The 5459-nt window shown below is 35.0% G+C and overlaps 2 non-coding genes across 2 annotated transcripts; both read left to right on the forward strand.

The window, feature by feature from the left end:
* Positions 1 to 327: 327 nt before the first annotated feature.
* Positions 328 to 506, forward strand: LOC117789365. Its single transcript, XR_004617874.1, has one exon. It is a non-coding gene; the product is annotated as a 5.8S ribosomal RNA (ribosomal RNA).
* Positions 507 to 890: 384 nt separating this feature from the next.
* On the forward strand, positions 891 to 4838 carry LOC117789397. The gene has a single exon (XR_004617903.1). It is a non-coding gene; the product is annotated as a large subunit ribosomal RNA (ribosomal RNA).
* Positions 4839 to 5459: the final 621 nt, after the last annotated feature.

A 5459-nucleotide genomic window follows, 5' to 3' on the forward strand; every position in this document is an offset into this window, starting at 1 on the left:
TATGTGCCATAATATACCGTTGCACAAATGTATTGTTCATTATTAACATGCGCATACATTGTATAAACGCAACAACCTAAAATATAATGTTGTACCTGTTTGTTCAGGTTAATGCTTTACATATCGATTATAATACAATTAAATATATTTTATATAGTTGTCATATACCGTATTTTCATTGATTATGTAAAATAAGACATTTCAACATTTTTTTTAGGTATAAAAAAATTTATTGAAGGAATTGATATATGCCAGTAAAATGGTTATATTTTAATTTCTTTCAATAAAAGAATATATGACGTAATGAAATAAACCAAAAATTTGTATTACTCTAAGCGGTGGATCACTCGGCTCATGGGTCGATGAAGAACGCAGCAAACTGTGCGTCATCGTGTGAACTGCAGGACACATGAACATCGACATTTTGAACGCATATCGCAGTCCATGCTGTTATGTACTTTAATTAATTTTAGAGTGCTGCTTGGACTACATATGGTTGAGGGTTGTAAGACTATGCTAAATAAGTTGTTTAAAATTTTCGAAATTTTAAGCATATGGTATATTATTGGATAATATATATTGTAATGTTGCAAAACATTTACTCATAATATATTCATAATATTAAAATAAATAACGAAATATCTATACTTCTCTTGTTGTATATATTTGTATGAAAAATTTGAAGAATTATATATTCTTTATTTTATTCAAATAATACTGAGGAATGTCTAGCATAAAGAATTTTTTTTTAACTAGAATTGCCTCTTATTTATGATGAGATAAAGAATAAAACATTTGTCAATATTATGGAACTTCAAAATTATAGTATATTTCAAATTGTTATTATAATCATCATGTTTTATAATAACTAATATATAAGTATAATTATACAACCTCAACTCATATGGGACTACCCCCTGAATTTAAGCATATTAATTAGGGGAGGAAAAGAAACTAACAAGGATTTTCTTAGTAGCGGCGAGCGAAAAGAAATCAGTTCAGCACTAAGTCACTTTGTCTATATGGCAAATGTGAGATGCAGTGTATGGAACATCAATATTCTAGTATGAGAAATTAACGATTTAAGTCCTTCTTAAATGAGGCCATTTACCCATAGAGGGTGCCAGGCCCGTATAACGTTAATGATTATTAGATGGTGTTTCCAAAGAGTCGTGTTGCTTGATAGTGCAGCACTAAGTGGGTGGTAAACTCCATCTAAAACTAAATATAACCATGAGACCGATAGTAAACAAGTACCGTGAGGGAAAGTTGAAAAGAACTCTGAATAGAGAGTTAAATAGTACGTGAAACTGCTTAGAGGTTAAGCCCGATGAACCTGAATATCCATTATGGAAAATTCATCATTAAAATTGTAATATTTAAACAATATTATAATAATAGTGTGCATTTTTTCCATATAAGGACATTGTAATCTATTAGTATCAATTAATTTATCAAAAAATTTTAGTCAATTGCTTATTTAAATTAAAATGCTTGCATTTTAACATAAAATAAATGTCATAAATTTGATAAAGTGCTGATAGATTTATATGAATACAGTGCGTTAATTTTTCGGAATTATATAATGGCATGATTATCATTGATTTTTGTGTTTATTATATGCACTTGTATGATTAACAATGCGAAAGATTCAGGATACCTTCGGGACCCGTCTTGAAACACGGACCAAGGAGTCTAACATATGTGCAAGTTATTGGGATAAAAACCTAATAGCGTAATTAACTTGACTATTAATGGGATTAGTTTTTTAACTATTTATAGTTAATTAACACAATCCCGGGGCGTTCTATATAGTTATGTATGATAATATTTATATTATTTATGCCTCTAACTGGAACGTACCTTGAGCATATATGCTGTGACCCGAAAGATGGTGAACTATACTTGATCAGGTTGAAGTCAGGGGAAACCCTGATGGAAGACCGAAACAGTTCTGACGTGCAAATCGATTGTCAGAATTGAGTATAGGGGCGAAAGACCAATCGAACCATCTAGTAGCTGGTTCCTTCCGAAGTTTCCCTCAGGATAGCTGGTGCATTTAACTGTTGTATAAAATAATCTTATCTGGTAAAGCGAATGATTAGAGGCCTTAGGGTCGAAACGATCTTAACCTATTCTCAAACTTTAAATGGGTAAGAACCTTAACTTTCTTGATATGAAGTTTAAGGTTATGATATAATGTGCCCAGTGGGCCACTTTTGGTAAGCAGAACTGGCGCTGTGGGATGAACCAAACGTAATGTTACGGTGCCCAAATTAACAACTCATTCAGAAACCATGAAAGGCGTTGGTTGCTTAAAACAGCAGGACGGTGATCATGGAAGTCGAAATCCGCTAAGGAGTGTGTAACAACTCACCTGCCGAAGCAACTAGCCCTTAAAATGGATGGCGCTTAAGTTGTATACCTATACATTACCGCTAAAGTAGATGATTTATATTACTTGTAATATAAATTTTGAAACTTTAGTGAGTAGGAAGGTACAATGGTGTGCATAGAAGTGTTTGGCGTAAGCCTGCATGGAGCCGTCATTGGTACAGATCTTGGTGGTAGTAGCAAATAATCGAATGAGACCTTGGAGGACTGAAGTGGAGAAGGGTTTCGTGTGAACAGTGGTTGATCACGAGTTAGTCGGTCCTAAGTTCAAGGCGAAAGCCGAAAATTTTCAAGTAAAAAGTTGTCAATATTTAAAATTTTGGAAAATTAATACACTTGAATAATTTTGAACGAAAGGGAATACGGTTCCAATTCCGTAACCTGTTGAGTATCCGTTTGTTATTAAATATGGGCCTCGTGCTCATCCTGGCAACAGGAACGACCATAAAGAAGCCGTCGAGAGGTATCGGAAGAGTTTTCTTTTCTGTTTTATAGCCGTACTACCATGGAAGTCTTTCGCAGAGAGATATGGTAGATGGGCTAGAAGAGCATGACATATACTGTTGTGTCGATATTTTCTCCTCGGACCTTGAAAATTTATGGTGGGGACACGCAAACTTCTCAACAGGCCGTACCAATATCCGCAGCTGGTCTCCAAGGTGAAGAGTCTCTAGTCGATAGAATAATGTAGGTAAGGGAAGTCGGCAAATTAGATCCGTAACTTCGGGATAAGGATTGGCTCTGAAGATTGAGATAGTCGGGCTTGATTGGGAAACAATAACATGGTTTATGTGCTCGTTCTGGGTAAATAGAGTTTCTATCATTTATGGTAGTTTCTTGTTCCCCGGATAGTTTAGTTACGTAGCCAATTGTGGAACTTTCTTGCTAAAATTTTTAAGAATACTAATTGGGTAACCAATTAGTTCTTTTAAATTATAACGATTATCAATTAACAATCAATTCAGAACTGGCACGGACTTGGGGAATCCGACTGTCTAATTAAAACAAAGCATTGTGATGGCCCTAGCGGGTGTTGACACAATGTGATTTCTGCCCAGTGCTCTGAATGTCAAAGTGAAGAAATTCAAGTAAGCGCGGGTCAACGGCGGGAGTAACTATGACTCTCTTAAGGTAGCCAAATGCCTCGTCATCTAATTAGTGACGCGCATGAATGGATTAACGAGATTCCTACTGTCCCTATCTACTATCTAGCGAAACCACAGCCAAGGGAACGGGCTTGGAATAATTAGCGAGGGAAAGAAGACCCTTTGAGCTTGACTCTAATCTGGCAGTGTAAGGAGACATAAGAGGTGTAGAATAAGTGGGAGATATTAGATTTCGGTTTAGTATCGACAATGAAATACCACTACTCTTATTGTTTCCTTACTTGATTAAATGGAACGTGTATCATTTCCTAGCCATTATACGGATATATTTATTATATCTTATGGTATTGGGTTTTGATGCAAGCTTCTTGATCAAAGTATCACGAGTTTGTTATATAATCGCAAACAAATTCTTTAATGAGAGAGTGCATTTATGTACTTTTGATTTAATAATTTGGTATAACTCCAATTACTCAGGTATGATCCAATTCAAGGACATTGCCAGGTAGGAGTTTGACTGGGGCGGTACATCTCTCAAATAATAACGGAGGTGTCCCAAGGCCAGCTCAGTGCGGACAGAAACCACACATAGAGCAAAAGGGCAAATGCTGACTTGATCTCGGTGTTCAGTAAACACAGGGACAGCAAAAGCTCGGCCTATCGATCCTTTTGGTTTAAAGAGTTTTAACAAGAGGTGTCAGAAAAGTTACCATAGGGATAACTGGCTTGTGGCGGCCAAGCGTTCATAGCGACGTCGCTTTTTGATCCTTCGATGTCGGCTCTTCCTATCATTGTGAAGCAAAATTCACCAAGCGTTGGATTGTTCACCCATGCAAGGGAACGTGAGCTGGGTTTAGACCGTCGTGAGACAGGTTAGTTTTACCCTACTAATGACAAAACGTTGTTGCGACAGCATTCCTGCGTAGTACGAGAGGAACCGCAGGTACGGACCAATGGCACAATACTTGTTCGAGCGAACAGTGGTATGACGCTACGTCCGTTGGATTATGCCTGAACGCCTCTAAGGTCGTATCCGTGCTGGACTGCAATGATAAATAAGGGGCAATTTGCATTGTATGGCTTCTAAACCATTAAAAGTTTGTTATTCATTTAATAGACGACAATGGATGTGATGCCAATGTTACGTATAACATAGTAAATTGGGAGGATCTTCGATCACCTGATGCCGCGCTAGTTATATATTAAAACATTATTTAATACAATGACAAAGCCTAGAATCAATTGTAAACGACTTTTATAACAGGCAAGGTGTTGTAAGTGGTTGAGCAGCTGCCATACTGCGATCCACTGAAGCTTATCCTTTGCTTGATGATTCGACAATTAAAAAAATCGATCAATAAACACACACATATTAATATGTAAAGATATATAAATATATATATATATTTACAGGGATGGTATGTATATGCTATGTATAATATATATGTCTATGGGCATAAAATATTATATATAATGTATAACATATGATATCTGTATTTTTATACATATATGATTTATGAAAAATTTCATTTGAAATGGTAGCCAAATGTCTCGTCATCATATTAGTGACGTATTTAAAAAGACTTAAATGTATGTATATATGAAATATATATAATAGAAATATATTATATATAATTTCATTGATTTATATAAAGTTTAAATAAAATAAAAATGGTAGCCAATTGTCTCGTCATCATATTAGTGACGTATATGAAAAGATTTAATGAGATTCTTACTGTGTCCGTAAGCTTCAATATAATATTACAACTTATAGCTTGTGATTGTAAATTTGTGAATGAAAATGTGTTGGAGAAACAATTTTGTATTAACAAAACTTAATTAAAATGCATTAATCTGTGAAGTATATTAAAGAAATTTTGATTAACGGCGATACTCTAAATATGATTATATCGGTAGCCAATTGTCTCGTCATCATACTAGTGACGCATTTGATAAGAT

Source organism: Drosophila innubila (assembly GCF_004354385.1).
Source record: "Drosophila innubila isolate TH190305 chromosome 3L unlocalized genomic scaffold, UK_Dinn_1.0 7_D_3L, whole genome shotgun sequence".
In the NCBI taxonomy this organism is placed as follows: Eukaryota; Metazoa; Arthropoda; class Insecta; order Diptera; family Drosophilidae; genus Drosophila; species Drosophila innubila.